This window comes from Stegostoma tigrinum, chromosome 4 (assembly GCF_030684315.1).
Source record: "Stegostoma tigrinum isolate sSteTig4 chromosome 4, sSteTig4.hap1, whole genome shotgun sequence".
Taxonomy (NCBI): domain Eukaryota; kingdom Metazoa; phylum Chordata; class Chondrichthyes; order Orectolobiformes; family Stegostomatidae; genus Stegostoma; species Stegostoma tigrinum.
In genome coordinates, this window is record NC_081357.1 from 122605754 (window position 1) to 122630626 (window position 24873).

Sequence of the window (24873 nt, forward strand, 5' to 3'; positions counted from 1 at the left end):
GGTCTGGCAGCATCTGTGGAGGAGAAAACAGAGTTAATGTTTCGGATCCGGTGACCCTTCCTCAGAATTCTGACCGGATCTGAAACATTAATTCTGATTTCTCCTCCACAGATGCTGCCAGACCTGCTGAGCTTTTCCAGAAACTTTTTGTTTTCGTTTCTTTTCACTTCCTTACTGTTTAATCTAGCAATCAGCATTCAGTTATATCATGTACTTCAAACAGTGGCTTTTTTCTGTATTCATTAGTTTGTTTTGTTCAGTGTATACTCTAATTTCTTACCGTGTTTTCAAAATATATTACACATTAAGCTTATTGCATATGCCACCTGCTTGCCTAACTATTGTATGTTGTCATGAAATATTTTGTAGTCTTGCTCAATATTTGTGCAGTGTCTTCATTTTGTGATGTTGGTAAACTTTAGCATGTTTCTATACCCAAGTGCAAGTACCTAAATAATATATGGAGAACAGGAATGGGCCAAAGCACTGACTTTTGGGGTACATCACTTCAGTAACTATTTTTCCCAATGTGGCTTCATTAATTAGAAGTCTGATCAGAAAATAAACACAGTTAAACTTTTTTCTTAAAGGATTTTGTTCAAAGTGATTCTTATTTTCTGAATTTTGTTTAATATTTTGGACAAGTTATGGTAAAGACAGTTTGTAGTGGGGTGTGGTTCTCTTCCGACCATTCTTTGAATCTGGAGACTAATATTAAATATTGCAGGTGATAATTAGTCATTCGTGAAAATAATTGGAATAATCTTTAATTTACCCGAGTCTAATAAAATCTTTTGTATAATTAAATGACTGTTGAAACATCATATCAATTAAAACACAATGTTGCAAATAAGTTAGTTTTTTAAGTTCTTTTTACAAACATTAATTTAAGACTAATGTTAATTTAAGACACAATTACATTGTGCTGCATTGGAAATTTTAAGGTTTGATTGGGGAAGTTGTGGAGGCAGAGTTTTTACAAGAAACAAATGACCTAGTAGTTCTTCAGTGAGCAGTTGTGTGGCCTCATGATGTGTGGAACATCAGCATGTAATGTGCAATGCATTGCCTACTGTAACTGCAAGCTGCATGTTCATGAAGCTTTGAATGCAATTAACTAAAATTAATACCTATGTATATAGAAATCAAAAATCTGAAGTGGATTTCTGTACATGACTACCAAGCGTTTACAACATGGAAACAGGCCTTTGCCGAAACTTGCCCTTGCTTATGGTCCATGCCAACTTCTTTTAATTACATCCATGTAACTTGTTTTTCCCATTTCCCACATTTCTATCGAGCATCTTCAATACGTCAAAGCTAGTTGCCTCGATTGCTCTCTGTGATGACATCATAGGTAGGAAAGCAAGCAGTGATGACGACATAGAGTTTACAAATAGATATCAATTGACTAGGAATGGGCAAGAATCAGGCAGTTTAATGTGGATAAGTGCAGTGTAGTCAGTTTTTTTTGGAAAAAATAAAAGGGCAAATTCTTATTTATGTGAGAAGCAGAGTCAAAATGCAGCAATGCGGAGCGATCTAGGTGCCTGTGCATGAATCGAGGAGAGTGGTTATGCAGGTGCAGCATATACTAAGAGGAACATATGGAATCCTGGCATTTAATGCAAAAGGACTGGATTATGAAAATGAAGAAGTGTTGTTACAATTATATAAGGTGGTGGTGAGACCTCACTTGGAATATTGTATTAGGTTTAGGTTAACAAGGCTGATTCCAGGGATGAAAGGGCTGTCATATGATGAGCAGTTGAATAGTTTGGGTTTGTACTCACTGGAGTTCAGAAGAATGGTGTGGGTGTGAGGAGGGGAGATCAGATTGAAGTATATAAAACACTGAAGGAGATTGGTAATGTGTATGTTGAATAGATGATTCCCCCTTTGTGGGACAGTCTCAAACAAGAGGGCGTAGATGTAAAACGAGAGGAGGTAGGTTCAAAACTGACTTGAAGAGAAACAACTTCTCTAAGGGTTGTGAATCTATGGATGCAGAATCAATTAACAGATTCAAGAAAGAAATGGATACATTTCTGATGAAAAGCAGGAAAAAGGGGTGTGGGGAGCAGGCAGGAAAGTGGAGTTACGAGCAGCATTAGATCAGCCATCATCATGTTAAATGGTGGAGCAGAGTTGAAGAGCTGAATGCCTACTCCGATTCCTAATGTTTCTACATATGCTCATATTGGGTGAGGAAGTTTCTCCTGAATTCGCTATTTGATTTATCAAAAACTCTTATTTATGGTTCCTAGTTATAGTTACCCTGTTAAGTAGAAATAACTCTGAGGGTTTTACCTTATCAAGCCGTTTCGTAACGCTGTTAAGATCTCTATCAGCGACACCCCCCCCCCGCCCACCCCACAAAATAACTTACTTTCCACAGAGTAAGGAAATCAGACCATTCACTGTTTCCTGATTATTCAATCTAGAAATGAACCCCAGTTCTTAATTGCTTTTCTTTGTTCACATTTGTCATTACATTATTTATCCATAGCCAGATTCACCTGCCATTTATTGAGACACTCAATTTCCTTGGCGTAATTGACCATGTTATCATTTCCTACCCAAATATACCATCTTAAAATTGGTTGGGTTGATGCAAAGATTTCAAATTACACAGTTGCTCTGCAAATTTATTTCATGGCCTCCTGTAATTTGTAGCAGTTACTATTTCTTAATGATGCGCCCAAATTAAAACTGTACTCCTGAGTCTAAATGGTTTGCCTAAATTGAGAACAGCCATGGACCAAGCACAGATTTTTGTAGAATATCCATTCCTAACTTTTGCCGTTCTGAATAACTTTATTTTATTCTTTGCTTTCTGTTTGTAGTAAGCTTGTTTAAAAGACATTTGGATGAATAAATGAATAAGAAAGGTTTGAAGGGATATGGATATATAACTTGTTTAGTTTGGGATCATGGTCGGCATGGGCTGATTGGACTGAAGGGTTTGTTTCCGAGTTGCATGACCCAAACCCTCTGACTGTATTAGTCTGCTAATTATCCTTTGATCCTACATGTTCTGGGTTTAACCATGAGATCACTGTGTGACACCTTCTCGAGACCTGTTTTAAAAAAAAAACATGTGTGCACTGCATAACCATGTCTACCTCTTCTTTTTTACACATAAATAATTTGATAAGATTGATTTAAAAATTGATCTTCCTTTTTGAAATCTTACTAACTGTTCTCTATATTTTCAGTTTCTCCTTTTGAGTTAAAAAATTGTTATTCTTACCCCAACTTTCTAGAATTACCTAATTATAAGCTTGGGATTGTATCTGTAAAAGTGTCCAGAATTGCCAGGTTTTGTTGTGCATACAATAAATAAATGGAAGAATATGCGGTCTGTAAAGAATAGTTTGACTTCAGGGTAAATTTCAAAGAAATATGTTAAATTCTTGATATCTGATGGCCAATGATTCTAAAAGTGGAGCAACACATTTAATTTCTTGCTTCCAGTGGAAAATATTTTGTTAATTAGAGGTCTTACTTTTATCGAATTTTCAATCTTAACAGTATTGTCCAAGACCACCTTCGCCTTGGTAGAGATGCTTTTTGCAGCAAGTGCTTACCCTATTCGCATCTACATCACTTTGAGATCAACTTCTGTTGCTTATTATTCCTGCAGTGAGCTTGAGATGGGAGTTTTGTATGGCATTATCTACGATTGCTCATGAGCAATACTTGTAAGAAGAATGTCGTATCGGGAATGTTATGATTTCATAGGCTATGAATAAAATATGTTTCAGTATGATCAAAGAACGAGAGTTGATGCCCATCACCAAAATTGTACATCATGTTTGCGACTTTTATTTCTGTGAAGGATTCAACCTGAAGCCACCTTCTGTGGTTGTACCATGTAAGCTTCTGGTGAGAAGTCATCAGATACGTAGATTCATTTAGCTGCAGAATGTCAGTGAGCTGGTGGCGTGTGAGGTTTATGTCATTCCTTTTTAATGTTATGTTAACCCTGGCAGATTTGTGGGAGGCAGAAGCACGATGGTACAAATAGTGCAAATTTAGAAAGTGCATCGAAGACATGGATTGTACCTGAGGCATTTTGAGGAGATGTCTGACAACCAGTTTTGTGTCTGACAGTCTGCAGTGGTAAGCTTACAATACAAACTTGCGTTCATAGGATCATGAAACATTGATTAGTTAGTGGTGCTTCCCTTAACCGTATGCAGATCATTCATCCTGAGGCACTGCATCTAGTGTTCCATGGGCTGTCATAGGAATTGACTTTCAGAACCATCTTGGTCTCAGCTGACTTTGTTACGTCGCATGGCTTCCTCTTGCCCTAAGACCATTATTAGATTTAGGAGCAGAAGTAAACTATTGAGTCTGCTTCACCGATCAGTGAGTGCACAGCTAATCTGATAATCCCTAACTCCACTTTGTGGCTTTCCCCATAATCCTTGATTCACTGACAGATTTCAAAGACTGTCTACCTTAGCCTTGAATATACTTATCCACCAGCCGTGATAGCCTTCTCTGGGAAAGGCTTCTACAATTCACTACCCTGTGGGGGGGAAAAAAATTCCTCCTCATCTCCATCTTAAGTGGATGACCCGTTTTCTGAGATTGTGTCCTCTGGCTCTGGACTTATTCCACAAGAGGGAAACAAATTCTCTGAATCTAACTTGTAATTGCCACTATAAGAACCTTACGTGTTTCAATTTGATGACCTTTGAAACTCCATTGAATAATGACCTAACTGGCTCAGCTTCTCCTGATTAGACACTCCCTCCATACCCAGAAGTAGCTGAGTTAACCTTCTCTAACAGGCTCCAATGTCAGTATATCTTTTCTTCGATAAGGAGCCCTAAAATTGTTCACAGTATTCTAGGTATAGTCTAACTAGTGCGTTTTGTAGTTTTAGCAAGACCTCCCTATTTTCATACTCCATTCCCTTTGAAGTAAAAGCCATTAGTTGATTTGCCTTCCTTATTACCTGGTGGTATATTTCATGATTTGTGTATGAGGACTCCCAAATCCCTCTGTGCTGTCTCTCTCCTGCTGTCTCTTTCCAGTTAAATGTCATTTCCGCTATCATTCCTGCCAAGATACATAACCTCACATTTGCCCGCGTTATATTTTATCTGCCAAGTTTTAACCTGTTTACCTCCCGCTTGCTTCACACCTATTGTGCCAGCCAGAAACTAGATGATAATACATTATCTTTCCTTTTTCAAGGTGTTAATATATTGTAAATAATTGTGCCCTGATTCCTGTGGCATACCACTAGTGGCCACCCTGAAAATACTCTCTTTATTTCAACTCTCAGTCTTCTATTAATTAGCCAGTCCTCTATCCTTACTAATATATATTTTTAATCGCCCTGTTCAGGTACGTTATGACACACTTCTGGGGTAGGTGGGATATGAACCTAGACCTTCTGGCTTAAAAATAGGGATAGTACGACTGTGCCACAAGATTCTCTCAGCAATGCTAATATACTACTTCCAACATCATGGGATCTTACCTTGATAGCTTAATGCCTTCTGAAATTCCAAGTATATTACATCCACTGTTTCTCTTTTACCTATCCTTCTAATTGCCTCATTAAAGAATTCTTCTGAATTTGCTAGGCATGATTTCATTTTGTGAAGCCATGCTGACCCCTGCTTTATCATATTATCTACTTCTAAATGATCTGTTGTTACATCCTTTCTAATGGGCGCTAACATTTTCCCAGTTACTGTTAAATTAACTGACTGTCCTTTTCAATAAAGGTGTTAGTTAGCAGTTTTCCGATCCTCTGAAACTTTGCGAGTATGCAAGTATTCATGGGGGATTACTGCCAATACACAGGTTGCATTTCATCAAACCTTTTTTTGTTTTATATAACAAATATCCAGAATTCTAAAAACTTTAAGTAATTTGTTATTATTAGGCTACGGGCCCTGACAATATTCAGACAAAGTACTGAAAATATGCACCAGTATTAGGCATACACCTAGCTGAGCAATTCTAGTGCTGCTATGACATTGGCACCTGCTAGGCAATATAGAAAATTATGTGCTGTACACAAAGGACTGGACAGTTCTAATCTGGCCAGTCATGACCACTTCAGTCTCTTGAATCCATCACTAATTACTCTCCTGAATCTCCCACTATCAACATTCCCAGATTTATCATTGATTTAAGAACTGGACTGCACTAACTTTATAAATATTGTGATGACAAAAGCAACATTGAAGTTAAGAATTCTGTGGTGAGTAACTCACCTTCTTAAAGCCTATCCATCATCAATGAAACACAAGTCAGGAGTGAGATGGAATACTTCATGGATGATTTCAGCTCCAATAACACTAAAGAAGCTCAGTGTGGTCCAAGACGAAGCCCGTTTGTTTGGGACCCCATTCACTGCCTTCAGCATTTACATCCTTCACCACCACCTCTCAGTGGCAGCAGTGAATGCTATCTACAAGATGCACTGCAGCAACTCATTCAGGCTCCTTTGACAGCACCTTTTTAAACCCACAACCTCAACCACTTAGAATGATGAATGCATTGAAATATGACCATTTGTATGTTCCTTTCAAAGTCAGAAGCCAACCTGACTTGGAGCCATAATGCCATTTTCTACTGTGCCAGAATCCTGGTGTAGTTACGGGAGTGCCTACACCCTGCAACGCGCAACTGTGCAGAAGGCAGATCATCAGCACCTTCTCAGGCGGTTTGCAATCGGGAATAAATGCTGGCCTAACCAGTGACGGAGGTCAGTTAGCTCAGTACCTATGTTAGGCTGGACTGGTCGTTTGCAGTTCAGACGGATGGTTGAGGTTACCATGAAAACACCACTTTCTCAATCTCACCCCTTGCCTGAGGAGTGATGACCTTTACGTTAAACTCATGAGCAGTCGTCTCTCTGTATTATGAGAGTGACACTGTAGTCCTAGGGGACCAAGATGACTATAACCAGTGAAGCCATATTCCATGAACAAATTAATAAATATATTTAATATTTTTTATATTATTGGAACTTGCTATTTTCTGTTGCGACTGATGTAATTCATTTTGAGGTGTTGACAAGCTGACAATTATGTTCAGTCCATGAGTTGACCCAGTCCAGATAACAGTCACCTCCTGCCCTAGGAACATAGAGATGGACAGTTTCAACACTCTACTTGATCATGTCTCCGTTACCTAACCCAGATTCCTTGATTACTCTTTAAAATAAGAAATGTATTGTTCTGCCTTTGAAATTTGAAAATAATTAAGAATCCCCAACCTTTAAGGGAAAAAAAAACACTCTCTCTCTGTTGCCTGCAATGTGAAATATGCCAACTGTTTCACTGGCTTTGCTGTAATTTTACAGTTGTGCACCTTGTTTTGGATTCCTTCACTAAAGGAAGTAACTTCTTTTCTGGATCTTCTCTATCAAATTGCTCCAATTAAATTAGTTTACTACTTAAGTTCAAAGTTTCTGTAATCTTACCTCAACACAACCCAAACATTCTTAGTTGTATTGTTACTCTGGAGTTGCTCCATATATATTCTTTATTTGCATAATGAAAGAGATGTTAATTTTAATCTAAGTGTGCACTTTGTTCATAATTTCTAAAGGGTTTTTTAAATACACCTTTTTCCAGCATGCTAGAACCATTTGTGTGTGCTGACGGTATTCAAGAATTGCTGTTCAGGCCAAAAAAGGACAGATCAGCTTAACTAGTTGACGTGTTTTTTATTCATTCAGGGGATGTAGGCATCGCTGGCAAGACCAGCATTTGTTGTCTATCTGCTGTTACCGTTGAAGGTGATGTGATCTACATTCTCAAGATTGTTGACTGTATTGTGAAGGTACTCAACATAGCAAATCCTTGACGTAAATTGCCCTGCTTAACAATTTAAAGTAATTTATTCTTTCAGGTCTTTTGACACACAAACGTGCAAAGATATGAACGAGGAATAAGAGTAAACACGGTGTGAAGCTGATGAACACAGCAGGCCAAGCAACAACAGAGGAGCAGGAAAGTTTAACGTTTCAGATCGAGACGCTCCTTCATTTTCTGAATTGGTCTGCTATGTTCATCCAGCCTCACACCATGTTATCTCAGATTCTCCAGAATTGGCAGTTGCTATTATCTCTCTAAGGAATAAAAGTAGGTCTCTTAGCTCTTTGAACCTTCTTTGCTGTTCAGTAAGACCAAGGCTGATTGGATTTTAAGCTCAGCTCTGTGTTCATGCATAGCCCCGATAATCTTTGATACCCTTGATAATCTAGTATCTACCGACCAACTTTTCTGTAGCTGTCAACACCTGCTTAATATGTTAATTTGAGAAATTAGACCTTCTGCTCTCTGGATTGTTTAAAATTGTAAACGTATTACTGATGGTTAACAATTGACCCTGTGAGGACTTCATAGAGAGACTGATTTCTCTTTACTCAGTGCTCATATATTTTCAGCATCCAGGAGTAATTGACACACTGCAGATGGAGAACCCAAGGCTTCCAGTTTTAATTTTTCCTGCTCATCACTTAAGCAGGATCAGTTCGAACCAATTTCCCCTCCCCAGCCTACCGTCAGAGTAACCCTTCTGAGATCAGCTAACTGCCCATCTACGAGTTGTGCGGCAGCATGTGCCTTCATTCTGTCAACTCCTTCTCTGGTACATATCTTTCCCTCCACTCCAAATTTATCTGTTCAAGTTGATTCTGTGCTCTGAAACTCTTCTGAAATTTTTTGCAGCCCCCAATAACTTTAACAGCTTTTTCCAGACACATCTTGTGTACCAATGCTGGTCCACTTTTAATTTTCAGAGTGGTGTGTTATATTTTCTATTTTAAAGCTTTCTCTGTTCACAAGGAGAATTAAAAAAAATATTCATAGGACATGGGCATTTGACTGTCCCTAGTTGCTCTTGAGAAGTGGTGATGAGCTGCCTTCTTGCACAACTGAAGCTCATGTGCTGTAGGTTGACCCACAGTGCAATTAAGGAGATAATTCCAGGATTTTGACCCAATGACAGTGAAGGCATGGCAATATATTTCCAAATTAAGATAACTAGTGACTTGCAGGTGGTGGTGTTCCTCTGTATCTGCTGCCCTTTTCCTTTTGGATGGAAGTGGTTGTGGGTGTGGAAGGTGCTGTCCAAGGATCTTTGGCAAATTTTTGCAGTGCATCTTGTAGATCGTACACACTGCTGCTGCTGAGTGTTACTGTGGGGTGGGGGGTGGGTGGGTCAATGCTTGTGAATGTGGTGCCAATCAAACAGTCTGCTTTGTCCTGGATGGTGTCAAGCTTCTTGAGCGTTATTGGAGCTGCATCCATTCAAGCGAGTGGGAAGTATTCCATCACATTCCTTACTGGTGCCTTCTAGATAGTGGATAAGCTTTGGGGAGTCAGGAGGTGAGTTCTTAGCCTTTAACTTGCTCTTATAGCCACTGTTTACGTGCGAAGTCCAGTTGAGCTTCTGGTCAATAGTAGGTCCAAGGATGTTGATATTGGAGGATTCAATGAAGGTGATACCATTGAATGTCAAGGGGAAGTGGTTAGATTATCTCCTTTTGGAGATGGTCATTGCCTAGCATTTGTGTGGTGCAAATGTTTGCCACTTGTCAGCCCATGACTGAATATTATCTAGATTTTGTTACGTTTGAACATGGACTGTGAGGAGTTGCGAATGGTGCTGAACATTGGGCAATCATTGGTGGATATCCCCACTTCTGGCCTTTTGATGAGGGCAGACCATTGAAGCAGGTGAAGGTGAGGAAAGGATGCTTTTCTGTCTCCCTGTCAAATGTAACCCAATTTTACTTTTTGTACCTGCTTGGCGATTGTATTCCTTATTCGGATTTGCCATACAGTCATTGTGCTCTTAATTTTATAGTTACTTGCTCTCTTCATTTGCGTTGCAAATGCCCAGATTTCCTCCTTGTGACTTAATTGCATGCATGTTCGGAAACTTGTGCTGCAAAGTTTTATAGTGATTAAATAGGCAAATGTAACTAATAGTTCTCTGGAGCAAATTATGGTTCATTGATTTAACTGTGGTTTTTATGTATTTTTAAAAATAGTTCTTTTTGGTGTCCACTTTTTAGTTTGCTTTTGATATACAATATACTTTCATCCATTTACAAATGCTTTCCATAATTGTATTTATTTTGGTACAGTTGATTTTTTTTTCACATTTATAGTTACGTTTGTTTTGGTTGAAATTGAGTAACTTTTGATGTAACTATTTGCTGTGGAAATATTTTTGTTAATAGTTCAATATTTTGCTGGCCTCTACTCATTAGTAAACATTTAACAGCCTTTTCTTGCAAAACTTGTTCGTAACCTACAGAACAGTCATAGGAGTAATCTACTTTAACACTGGCCAACCCTTGCTCCTATTTGTTATGTTCCAATCAGCCCTTTGAGTCAGCTGCCTCATTCAACTGGATCATGACTCATCTTCTAACTTCATGCCATTTTTCTGCACTTTCTCCATTTCTTTGCAGTTTGTAACATCAAGAAATCTGTCGCCTTCTTCTCTTAAGTACTTGATGACTGAGCCTCCACAGTATTCTGGATTAGAAAAGTCCAAAGTTTCTGATTGAAGTACATCTGCCACACATTTTTCAACAAAAGCAAGTGTGAGATTATCCACTTAAGATTGATAAAGGATAGATCATGGCACTTTCAAGAAGCTTTGCTGATTCTGAGCATTTAAGCACACTAGCTGTTTTTCTAATTAGCTGTTTCAGAAATGTTATTGCACACCTCTGGAGCACTTGGGACTTGAACCGGGCCTCCTGATCCAGGGGTAACGGCACTACCGCAATGCCACAAGAATACTCTGTTTAGAGATGTTATTACACACTTCTGGAGCAGGTGTGACTTGAACCTGGGCCTCGTAACTCAGAGATCGTCTAAAACGCTTCCAGCTTCTTATTGTTAAAAATACTCAGTATCCTTCTATTGAAATTAATGATCTGTTTTCACCACTAGGGGTTTTTCACATGTTATTTTGCGATTCACACTGAGTACAGCTCATTTATAATTGGTGTAAAGGCATGTTTTAAAGTTTGTCCTGACAGGATTTTCTGAGAATTTGAAAATTTCATATTAAATACAATTCACATATGAATAGAAAGGACATTATTGTCTGAACTTGCATAATATGAAAGTACAGTTGTTTGAAAAGTTGCACTTCCATACATGTGTGTACTTAGTTTCATTGTATATTGGTTGATCACCACCTCTTTTGAGGGCGATTAAGGATGGACAAGGATTGCCAAAGTTGCCAGTGACAGGAATGATTTTTTAAAAAATAGACTGCTTATTGACTATACCTTTTTTAAGCAAGGTTATTTAATGCAAGCTTTGTACTTCTTGTTGAGTAAGGTGAAATTTCAGAAAATGGTTTGGAATCCATGTATGCTTTGCTGTGTGCAGTGGCCAAGGGTGTTTAAATTTGTAGTAATAAGTGGCATTTGATGTTCCATCTCACTAAGGGCAAAGTGTTCTTAGATTTATAAATAAACGTTGTTTAGTCAACAAATATCTTTTAAAAGACTCTGGAAGTATTCATTCTGGCAGGCTTACAATTGAACATGGCTTCTCTTACCAGCTGTTATTAATCCAGATTGAAACACTTAGCAGATCAGGCAGCATCTGTTGGGGGGGAATAAAAACAAACTTAATGTTATAAAATATTTTTTTCAGCAGAACTACAGGAAGATAAAAATGAAGTTATTTTTAAGTACAGAGCTTGGGGAATGGATTTTAAGGGTGGTATGGGGGAAACAGTGCAAGACAGGGGAGTTGACAGGAAATTAACGAGAGGAAGTGATCTGTGATGGGGTGGCAGATGGGAATGAAGTGTTCATAGAACATTACTGCACAGTACAGGCCCTTCGGCCCTCGATGTTGTGCCAACCTGTCATGCCGATCTCAAGCCCATCTAACCTACACTATTCCATGTATGTCCATATGCTTGTCCAATGACGACTTTAAATGTACCTAAAGTTGGTGAATCTACTAACGTTGCAGGCAAAGCGTTCCATTCCCTTACTACTCTCTGAGTAAAGAAACTACCTCTGACATCTGTCCTATATCTTTCGCCCCTCAATTTAAAGCTATGCCCCCTCGTGCTCGCCGTCACCATCCTAGGAAAAAGGCTCTCCCTATCTAACCCTCTGATTATTTTATATGTTTCTATTAAGTCACCTCTCAACCTTCTTCTCTCTAATGAAAACAGCCTCAAGTCCCTCAGCCTTCCCTTGTAAGACCTTCCCTCCAGACCAGGCAACATCTTAGTAAATCTCCTCTGCACCCTTTCCAAAGCTTCCACATCCTCCTCCTAATGCAGTGACCAGAACTGTACACAATACTCCAAGTGCGGCCGCACCAGAGTTTTGTACAGCTTCACCATAACCTCTTGGTTCCAGATTTTCTCTTCTGGAAGCCAACTTGCTCTCAAGTCTAAAATAAGAACTGTTGAATACAGAATTACAACCAAAATGAACTTATTTACCAGAAATCAAATCCTCATGTATTCCAGCACTAAACAGACCCATTGTTCCAATGTTATATGGATGTATCCCTCCCCTCCCTCCCCTCCCTCCCCTCCCTCTATTAATAAAAGCTAAAACACTGTATGCCTTCTTAACAGCCCTGTCAACCTGGGTGGCAACTTTCAAGGATCTGTGTACATGGACACCAAGATCTCTCTGCTCATCTACACTAAGAATCTTACCATTTGCCCTGTACTTTGCCTTCCGGTTACTCCTACCAAAGTGCATCACCTCACACTTGTCTGCATTAAAATCCATTTGCCACCTCTCAGCCCAGCTCTGCAGCTTATCTATGACTCTCTGCAACCTACAGCATCCTTTGTCACTATCCACAACTCCACCGACTTTAGTGTCGTCTGCAAATTTACTAACCCATCCTTCTACGGCCTCATCCAGGTCATTTATAAAAATGACAAGCAGCAGTGGACCCAACACCGACCCTTGCGGTACACCACTAGTAACTGGTCTCCAGGATGAACATTTCCCATCAACTACTACCCTCTGTCTTCTTTCAGCAAGCCAATTTCTGATCCAAACTGCTATATCTCCCACAATTCCATTCCTCCGCATTTTGTACAATAGCCTGTTGTGGGGAACCTTATTGCACACCTTGCTGAAATCCATATACACGACATCAACCGGTTTACTCTCATCTACCTGTTTGGTCACCTTCTCAAAGAACTCAATAAGGTTTGTGAGGCATGACCTTCCCTTCACAAAAGCGTGCTGACTATCCCTAATCAATTTATTCTTTTCTAGATGAATATAAAACCTATCCCTTCTAACCTTTTCCAACGCTTGACCAGTGAGCCTTATCTCAGTTGTTGGTATATAATTACCAGGGTTGTCTCTATTCCCCTTCTTGAACAGGGGAACCACATTTGCTATCCTCCAGTCATCTGGCACTATTCCTGTAGACAATGATGAGTTATATGTAACGACAACAGTGCTCAGAGGTAAAACCTGTGAACACCATTCATTTTATATGATTTAAGAACAATAATTGTCCAGGATGGATCTCATGAAGTCATTTAAAATTTTTTGGTTTAATTATCTTTATGTATTTAAATCTACATACATTTAATTTTCACTTTCAAACTTGAGACTTTGAGAAATGTTTGTGCTCTAACTTGGAAATTGGATATTGTGTAGCATTCTCTTCTTTTTGTATCTTGTTTGTCAAATTAGAATACCTCTTAATAATGCCCCTAACAATGCAGACAATTTTCCATTTCTCATGATCAGAGTTGTTAAGAAACTGTATGTTGCCAGCGCAGAGGAAGTGCTGGAGTTCTCAAAAGCACAAAGGTGGGTAATTCTCCTGGACCTGATTACATACATCCCAGAATGTTGTGGGAGGTTAGGGAGGAAATTGTGGTGCCCTTAGCAGAAATAATTGTATCATCTATAACCACAGATGAGTTTCTGGAGGGTGGCTAATGTTGTGCCTTGTTTAAGAAAGGCTGTAAGGGGAAGCCTGGAAACTGTAGACCTCCAAGTTTGACCTCAGTAGTGGGTAAGTTGTTGGAAGTGATTCAGAAGGACAGGATTAAATGCATTTGGAGAGGTAAGGAATGATTAGTGATAGGATCGAGGGGAAACTTGAATGAGTTTTTTTTGTGAGGAAATGACAAAAAGATTGAGGGAACAGCGATTTAAATTTTGTTTTCTTGGACTTCAATAAAGCCTTTGATAAGGTTCCACATGATAGACTAATTAGTAAAGTTTCAGATCATGTGGGATTTAAGGTGAGCTTGCCAATTGGATTCAAAATTGCCTTTAAGGTAGGAGACAAAGTTTGGTGATGAAGGGCTGTCTTTTGGTCTGGAAGCCTGTGACCAATGGTGTTCCACAGGGATCAGGTCTGGGTCCACATTTGTTTGTTGTTTATGTAAACAATTTGGATGAGAATGTGGATGAGTGTGAGGAAGCTTGTGGATGTCATCAAAATTGGTGGTATATTGGACAGTCAAGATGGTTGTCTAAGATGACAAAGCGATCATAATCAATTTGACCAATGGGCTGAGTACTAGCAGACGGAGTTTAATTTGGATAAATGCAAGGCATTGCATTTTATAAAATGAGCAAAGATAGGACTTGTACTGTTAATGTAGGGGCTTTGGGTGGTGCTGTAGAACAGAGACCTAGAGGTTCGGGTACATAATTCTTTGAAATTTTTTATGTCGCAGGTAGAGAGGGTGGTTAAGAAGGAGTTTAGCGCACTTGTCTTTATTGATCAGACCTTTTGAGGTTGTAAAGGAAATGAGTGAGGTCTCTTCTGAAGTACTGTGAGCAGTTCCATTCGCACTGTTAAAGAAAGGATATTGTTAAACTGGAGAAGATTCAGGAAAAGATTTACCAGGCTGTTGCTGTGAATGGATGGTTTGATTTACAAAAATAGGCTGAGACTTTTTTCCCTGGAGTGTAGAAGATTGAGAGGTGACCTTGTGGAAGTTATAAAATTGTGAAGGGCATAGTACAGGGGAATAGTAAAAGTCTTTTACCCTAAGGTGTGGTGTTCAAAACGAGGGAGTGTATTTCTAAAATGTGAGGAGAAAGATTTTAAAAAGGACTTGGGGGCAATGTTTTTACACAAAAAGTGGTTAGTGCTTGGAATGAACTGCCGGAGGAAGTGGTAGATGTATGTACAGTTAGACCATTTAAATGACATTTGGATAAGTACACGAATAGGAGAGTTTGGAGGGATTTAGGCCAAATGCAGGCAGGTGGGACTGGTTTAGTTTGGGAACATGGACAGCATGGACCACTTGGACAAAAGGATCTCTTTCCATGCTGTGAGACTCTATTACTTAATGACTGTGTATAATTTTGGTTGCATTTAATTTTATGAAATAGCCATTTCTGCTTTCAAGTGAGAAACAAAAGTACACAAACTGGCTGATGGAGTATCCTTGAGGGATGTGGATTGGGATATTGAGAATGGATGTAATATTGGGAAAGAGCCAGAAACAACAGCAATATCGGTACCATTTTCCTTGATCCTTTGAACACAGCCAGAACAGCTGCCTCTCGATTCTGTTAGATCTTGGGACCCGCTTCTCAAATTTGCACTCACTCCCTGAAAGCTTATTTTCACTAGGTTCTCAAAACCAATAAGCACATTTTCAGTGCTTTCAGATACTAAAACTATTGTACCAAGGCCTGTTGATTTTGCTGTCCAAGTCCCTGAAATCCCATACTTCCTCTAATTGAGATCCTGTACATTGCTGTCTGCATCATTGTTTGTGGGCCAAGGCCCCTGTTTAAAATATTTCTAGAACAATGCCCAGTAAGATTATAAGACATAGGAGCAGCAGTAGGCCATTCAGCCATCAAGTCTCCTCCGACATTTAATGAGATCAAGGTTGATTTGGTAGTTCCTGACACCACTTTTCCCGCCTTTTCCCCACAACCTTTGATCCCCTTACTGAATAAACATCTGTTGGTCTTAGCCTTGAGTATAATTATGGACCCAGCCTCTGCAGCCCTTTTCTAGTAGAAAAAAGCTCTGCAAAAACACGACTGTCTGAGACATGCTGTTCTTCTTATCTCTACCTTAAATGGACAACTTCTTTGTTCTGAGATTATGTCTTCTGGTCGTATACTCTACTCTGCCCTCCCCCCTCCTCCCTCTTCTCCCCCCCCCCCACAAAAAATTGGAATGATCTTTCTGCATCTACCTTTTCAAGTCCCCTAGGAATCTTGTGTGTTTCAGTAAGGTGACCTCTCATTGTTGTAAACTCTAATAAGTACCAGCCCAACTAACTCAACCTTGTGAACCTCTTTGGACTGCCAGATAAGAGGCTCAGTATTGTTCACAGTATTCTAGTTGTGGTCTTGCTGGTGCGAAAACTCACCTAGCTTTAGAAAGACTTCTGTATTTTTATACTTGACTCCCTTCAAATAAAGCACCACATTCCATTTGTCTTCTCTATTAGCCGCTATACCTGTATGCTAGCTTTTTGTGACTTATGCATGATAACTCTCAAATCTCTCCATGGTGTTGGTCTCTGTGGTCTTTCTTCATTTTAAATAATATTTAGCTCCTCTATTTTCCCTGCAAAAGTGCACATTTACGCACAGTATGTTGCATTTGTTAAGTTATTGACCATTTGCTTCACCTACCTATACCCCTCTGCAGTCTGAGTCACCCTCACCACTTGCCTTCCCACCTATCTGGATGTCACAGGTGGGAAATGCTTGTCAGATATACACAGTTCCCATGGTTGCTTCCAATTGTATAGGCAGGTGGCATTTACAATTAATGTTAACCTTGTTTCACCCTCCACATGTGCAACCTGATTGCTGAGTATTTCTTGCATTTTTGCTTTGATTTCAGATTTTCTGCACCTGCCTCTTTGCTTCAGCATTTCTTGCTCTTGGTAAACATTTGACTCGCTGAGAACAATAGAAAATATACTAATACTTCTAAATCATTAAGATTTTATGCTAGCCAAATCAGGATTGCCTTACATTGCAAAACTCTTGGTACTTGGTCAAGTCACACCAAAATGAACTCTTAGTCACATTAGGTTGTCATATCTATAACTGTAATATTTTATTTGCCTGTTATTTCTGTGTTGATTCTACATATTTGTCATTGACAGCTCTGTTACATTCAAAGCTACATTCTCTGGCAGAAGCTTCTTGACCTGTTTTTCAATTTGCTTTCTTGAAAATGAAATATTCTGTTAACTTAATTATTCTTAATCTTCCTCGTGTTTGTTCTATATTATATCTCTTGGTTGTCTGGCCGGGAAACAAATAATATTTAGCTAGCACCAGTTTTGAGATTTTTGAAATATGCAGCAGTATCCACTTCTGTTCTTCTAATAAACCTCCCAAGTTTAAATTTTTGTGAATTCCTCTCAGTACTTAGTATTGAGGTAATTTATCATCATAAACTTAACTCACTTGTTTGTCTTTTTTAAATTTTTTTTTCAAATTCCTGTTTGCTATCCCTGTGTAAAGTTACATTTCTGTACAAGGTATATTTTTAAACAGCTGTCATTTTAGTGTTTCCTTATATTGGCAAACAGGTAGTTATGTGTTCTGTTCTGACTTGCATATAAATAATCGTGAATGGACTGAAGAATGGAACCCACGCATAACCTGGGCACTACCTATTAGACTCGTATTTTACAATTGCAGAAAAGACTTTTATGTACTCCATATATTTGAACAAAAATGCAACAAAGGATTAGAAGAAGAATAAAACTTTCGACAGTCAAGTTGATTTAAAATGCTGTTTATTCATCTGAAATTTAAGACCAAAGACTAATGTTAGGAACCATCTGAAAGCTGTCAAAAAATTGCAAGGGATAATGCCCAACGTACTCAATAAATCTTTTCCTGTACATAGTTTTTTTTGCACTATCACCTCAACTGCTATTGTGTCATTTATGATGCTGCTGGATGCAATATTTTTTGATAAAGAGACCAGATTGCTGCATGAATTTTATAGGTTCAACAAAGCTTTAATATGCAATAACTGAGTTCTATTAAATGTTGTCATGTAACTTCAGTTTCTTTGATTCTCAGTAATGCAGTTGAAGTTTAGATGATTTGATTTTTGTCAAATTAATAAAACAATGGATAAAAGAATCTACTAAAAGAACATTACAAAACTTTATTAACTTCTGAATTAAGATGATTTATATGTATGGAATTCAAGAAAAAACATAATCATATAAGTACTTCAAAATGTTTAAAGCATCTGGAAAAAAAAATCACTGAAAATCTGTTTAGTAATTTTGTGTAAACAAAGTTGTTCATGTGTAGGAAGTTGAGTGACATTTTTCTCCCATCTATGTTTTCCAGTGTTACTTTTCCTCTAATTGGACGTTTTCTTAAAATTCTAAAATATTGTGGAGGTTCTTGAATATTTTGTTGACCTATATTTCTTTTTGACAGATCACTCAGCTTTGGAAAGGGCAATGGCAAACTTAGCTCTGTTGACCCTGCAAGATCTTTCTTTCTCACTGACATCTGGGGCTAGTGGCAATTTGCCACAGACAGCCTATGGACTAGTTGAGAAACAGCCTGGTACAGTCATTCTCAGAAACATAGCTTACAACCAGTGCCTCAGGCAGGACAGACCCACCAGGTGCAGCACAATGTAATGCATCCAGGAATGGTTTGCCTTACGAGTCTAGTATTGTTTCTCGACCTCTTCATGGTTTTAAGTCATTCCTGGGCAAGGGAACTTCATGATTATCACTTAACTGTCCATCCATCAGCTGATGAAACAGGATTCCTCCATGTTGAGTATCAATTTGGTGAAGTACTTTGTGACAAGGGCATACAATGTATTCTGGTGAGGAACATCATTACCTGTCACAAAGAGTTGTTCAGTAGCATCACCACTGAGTTATACAAGTCTTAAATGACGTGTCTGCGAAACTGACTCTATGGCAGTTGGGGAGGGAACTAATGAGGAAAATACTAAATAAAAACCAAAAGAATTGTGGATACTGTAAATCAGGAACAAGAACTAAGTGCTGGAAAAGCTCAGCAGATTTGGCAGCATCTGTGGAGGAGAAAACAGTTAACGTTTCGAGTTCGGTGACCCTTCCTCAGAACAGTTCATGTGACAATAAACAAGATTAAGTGATCCGAGAACCGATGATCAGCTCTGCAGTCTGGCTGTATTCAGCTGTACGTGGTGGTGGACAATTAAACAACTAATAAGAGGAGGAGGCAACACAGATGTTCGGTTCTCTGGGAGGGCGAAGCACATCTGTGCAAAGTCAAGGCTGAAGCATTTACAGTCAATTTCACCCAGATGAGCTAGGTGGATGATCTATCACTATAGCATGTTGAGATTCCCAATATCACAGATGTCTCTTTTTAGCCAAATCAATTTAATCCCTCTACGTCAATAAATGGTTTAAGACACCGGAAGCTGCAAAACAACATTTTGGCAATAATATTGAAGATTTGCTGAGACTCTTTCCACAGCACCTTCCAAATATGTAATTTCTATCACCTAGTAGTGAGGAGCAATACACGACCAAAAGCCTGTTCCCCTCATAGCACACTACTGCGACCTGAAACTATCATGCTATTTCTTCATTGTGTCTCAAAATCATACAACTCCCTTTGGACCAACACTGAGTGGACCAACCGCTCACCCCACCCACTGTGCGCACATGTACACCAGGAATGGACCTCAGCAAGAAGGCAGCTCTCCATCTCCTCCTATGCACCAGTGATACATTCGCTTGTGGAATATGGGTGGTAGGAGATAAAACAGTGCCACTGGGTGTTTTCCATTTGTCATGTGTAGTTCTCCAAGTTTTGCTTCATTTGACCTTTACAAGGGAATGTGATCTTTTATTGGCAGAAGTGACTGTCGGAGTTTAGCCTGCATACAGATCTAATGTTGATTTTAATTCCTGATTTAGATAGAATGTTTTATTTGGTATTGTGTGCACTGGTGGATTATGGATATTTGTGTGCAGTATTAAAGCTTGCTTTATATTGAAATCCTATAGTTCTTTAAATTCATTCTAATGATTTTTATAATGGAATCTCAAACTAAAAAGTGACATTTTTTTCAATAATGATAACTAGAAATTAGAAAATGAATGCTTCATTCTTAGATGGGTTCCAGCTGCAATTTTTTGGGCTTATTGTGAAATTAAACCAAGTATAGAGATAACAAGGTGCAGAGCTGAATGAACACAAGCCGAGCAGGAAGGCTGACGTTTTGGGCCTAGACCCTCCTTCAGTTCCTGCTTGCTCTTAAACCAATTATGAAGCTGTTTGGCAAAAATTGTATCAGCTTTGGAAATAAGAAATTTGATAACATTCTGCTCCCTTATTTATCAGCCTGAGTAAAAAAAGGAAAAAGCGGTTGCTTGAGTAAAATCCTCTATTGCCCAAAAATGGAGTTGGATAAATGTAGATTTAGTTTTATGATGTAACTTGATATGGATCGTAGTTGAGGACGCAATGACGAGAAAGTTCCACATTTTACAGACTTTGGATTTTCCCTTTGTTACCTACTGATTTCTCTTCTGACATACTCGACATTAGGGCACACTTGGAGGAAGTGCAATTTGACCGATTTTTGTCACATGCAGTTACTTGTACAGCTAAACTGATACTTTTACACTGGCTGTCACATTATTGGTGAACATTTTCACAAGCAAAGTAATTCCTATCGCAGAGACAGTAGGAACTGCAGATGCTGGAGAGTCTGAGATAACAAGGTGTAGAGCTGGATGAACAGCAGGCCAAGCAGCATCAGAGGAGCCAGAAAGTTGATGTTTCGGGCCTAGACTACTTTCTGATGCAGGGTCTAGGTGCGAAATGTCAGCTTTCCTTCTCCTCTGATGCTGCTGGGCCTGCTGTGTTCATCCAGCTCTACACCTTGTTGTCTCTAATTGCGGTACCATGTATTTTCCTATGCCGTAATAGTCATACGTTGTGAAGTAATATATTGGGCTTTAGGACATTTAGCAGATAAGGTTTCGGTTTAAATTCTCTTGGATCACTTAGCTGCTGACTTCGTTAACAGCTTTTGTTCAAACATGGGCAAAAGTGCTGAATTTGTTCAGATGAGAGTAACTGCCCTTGACGTGAAAGCACCTGAGCAAAATTGAAGTCATTTGGAAAATTCTTCACTAGTTGGAGAATAATATCAGAGAAGATGGTCATAGAATTATAGAATCCCTATCTTGGGGACACTCCTTGCAGCACAAGATATCATTGCAGGACCTCCTTAAAGTCATGCCCTTGTCTCAGCCATCTTCAGCTGCTTCACGAGTGACCTTCGCTCTTTTATTGGACACTCATTTATGTTACTCCATGTTCTGTACCGTTCTCAACTCCTCAGGTACTGAAGTAGCCCATGTCTATGTGCAACAAGAATTGGACGACGTCAAGGCCTGGCTGTCAAGTAATAAGTAATCTTTGTGGCACTCAAGCGCCAAGCAGTGGCCATCCCGGGCAAGAGAAAGTGTAACCATTTCCCCATGTCATTTGATGCAATTGCCATCATTGAGGTGATTCACTTAATGTCTTGGGGTTGCCATTGACTAGAAACTAAATTGGAACAACCATATAAATATTGTGGTCACTTGAGCCCATCAGAGGCTATGAATTCTGTAGCAAGTACACCCCAGCCCCCACACAACTCCCCAAAGACGGTCTGCCATCTGAAAGGCACAGTATTATGGAATACTCTCCACTTAACTGGATGCTTGCAACTCAAAAGCACTTAGCTTGTCACAATTTAGCCCATCAATCATCATTAAACATTCACTACTTCTGCCACTGATGCTCAGCGGCAACGCAGCAACTCACTTAGGCTTCCTTGACTGCATTTTGCAAACCTGTGACCTCCATCACATTGAACAAGGGGAGTAAGTGCAAAGGAAAAGCCTGTAACTTCGCATCAAAGTGAGGCACCATCCTAATGTGAAACATTAATTGCTGTTTCTACACTGCTGGATCAAAATCCTGAAACTCCTTTCATTTCTGTAAGTGTAAGTGTCCCTGGTTCACCACACCTTTTTTTTCCACTTGTAGTTAAGGATGTGCAATAGATGCTAGCTTTTACAATGATGTGCATGTCCCATGATAGAATAACAGGAAATTTGTTTCATTCTGCAGTATGAACTTACAGTTGTTGGCATGAGGTAAAGTCTTGGGTAGTGATGAAGAATGTCCCCTCCAGTTTCTTTTTATTGTGCCCAGCCTATTCATTTTCATGGGCAATGTCCCAATGATTTTGTTTTTCTCTTTGTATGTCTGCTTAACTTCTGGGATCGATTTTGTGCTCAGTCTATGTGGGAATGTCTTGGTATGTAACTTTGAGCCACATTGGTAGCAGGGGTGAGTAGAAAAATATTAGCCTCTCTTTGAATATTGAAAGGAAACAATTCATCGAGCCATACAGCACAAAAACAAACCCTTTGGTCCAACTCGTCTGTGCCAATCAGACATCCCAATCTCCCTTAGTCCCATTTGTCAAGCATATCCGTCTAAAACCCCTCCTATTCATATACCCATCCAGGCGCCTTTAAGACATTGCACTTGTTCCTGCCTCCACCCTCAGAATTGTTCTGTTAACTCTGTTTCACCTCTAAAGATGTTGTCCAATCTATTTCCGATTTTCAGCATCTGCAGTGTTCTGTTTTAATAGGAAGGTCTCTTATTATGTTACTTCCTTTGTGCCAGAATTATGTTAATACAAAATTCATGTACTTGTAAGCTTTCGGCAAAACAATTATACAATTAAAATAACAATTATTCAGTGAGTACAAGAGAAGATACAGTCCTTTGTAAAACTTGTGGAATATGTACTCATGAACATATGCAATAACCTTTAGCCATAAAACCTTTTAGGGTATTTTGCAACACTGATACTTACAGATGAATAATTGTAATTTATTCATTCATCTAGCATTTTTGGAGCTAGCATGATGATTGCAGAGCTTGAGACAATTCTTCTGGATTCTAATGTTTCGTTTTTAAAAGGTTTTTAAATTTATGAATGATATATATAAATAGATAGAGCTAAATTTGAATAGTTCTCTTGAAGTTTTTTTTGGGTTTTCATGTATCTTACTTAGTCTTGCAAAATGAACTTCCCAGAAGATGTGCACAGAACAGACTGTTCATTTGGTTCTGCCCTATAATGTAAAAGCAGGGAGTTGTGATTTTCTGGAAAACGTTTATTCCTCAACATTTCTGTTGTAGGACCTGTACTATGAAAATTGGCTGCTCATCAATACAGGTTTTGTGTCCTTTTCCTTTTTCTCTTTTCGAGCAGAAGGCATTAATGTTGGTCGTCAGTTCAGTTTAAAGTGGTACTCACAATATTGGTAGGTATTTTTTCACTCATGGTACTTAGTATTACTTTGTATTGTATGACCTCAGGTCTTTGTTCAACTCTAGGATAGTCATTCATCAGGGATTTGGCATGGTTTTGAATTATGGTTGTGTACAAAGCAACTAGTAAATGGTGCATTTTGTACAGAAAGTACCACAATATAAATCACGAAGTCATATTACTCTTTTATGAGCAAGATGCTAGTCTGTGCTGGAAATTGGCAATATAAACACAAAATACAATACAAAATTTAGCAGATGGAAGGGAGAAAAATGGAACAGTGGTTAAGATGAAGATATTAAACTACTTGCAGCAAGGTCTTTGAGTAATGATGATGAATTGTCTTATTTTAACATGCGCAAGAAGTGTCTTTAGGCCATATGGCCCCTCGAGCCTTCACTGTTGAATAAAATCATGGCTGATCTGTAACCTGAAATTTCACCTAGCCCTGATAGCGTTTCATCCCTTTGCTTAACAATAATCTGTTCACCCTGCCTTATTTGAAGATCTGGCCCCAACACTACTTCAGGAAGAGATTTTCAAAGACTTGCAATCCTGTGTGCGAGGAAACTTCATCTAATTGTTGTTTTAAATGAGCTGCAGTTTTTTTTAATGGTAAGCGACCAGGTCTAGATTTTCCCACAAGAGGGAACAACCTTTTCCCAACTTCCTTACCTAGCACCTTGGCTTTGTTATTTACATCTTTCACTCAAATAGCCCTCTTACTATTCTGAATGAGCCTAGGCTGTCCAACTTTTCTTCCATAAGGTGATACAAGTATTTCACGTATTGGTCTAGTAACCTTTTTCAAGCTGTTTCAAACTCATTTACGTCTTTCCTTTAAGATCATCAGTACAGTACACAGTACTTCAGATGTGGTTTAACTAATGAAGTTAATTACCTTTTTAGTTTTTAAAATCCAGTTTGGACAGTGCCAAACTATCATGTCGTGGTCTGCATACTTTTATTAAATATTGATATTTGTGGAATAATAATGTGGAAAAAAAAAATCAGGACCGCTCTTTTTATTTCTATTTGAGGCTCCATGTTCAGATTGTCTGTTTGAATCGCATGGAATTCAGAGTTTGTGGATCGTTTAAAATCTATCGTCTTTACATCAGCTTCATAGGTAGGATCATATTGATTCAGGAAAAAAATCTTCCATGAGACTGAAGAAAGGAATTGGAGGTTTGAAGTCGCAGGTGGAAATAATTTGCGTCAATAGCTTGCATCTTGCAACTTTGAAAACAAAGTCCTTCAAACAGTATTGAAAACAACAATATGATGATCTGCTTTTGTGAGGCTTGTTGAAGGTTAAAGGTTGACTTGGATCAGTGTCATCTCCGGAGCTCAATATAGCTTTGTTGCAAATATGGACAAAAGAATTGAATTCCAGAGATGAGGTGAGATTGACTGCCCTTCCCATTAAGGAATTGGGAGAAAACTCTGATGGTTAGAGTCATCCGAGGCACAAAGGATGATGGCTGTGGTCATGAAGGTCAGT

The 24873-nt window shown here is 38.9% G+C and overlaps 1 protein-coding gene across 2 annotated transcripts in view; it reads left to right on the plus strand.

Moving 5' to 3' along the window:
- atad2b (ATPase family AAA domain containing 2B) overlaps nt 1-24873 on the plus strand; it is a 125325-nt gene that overhangs the window by 3066 nt on the left and 97386 nt on the right. The window lies entirely within an intron of this gene.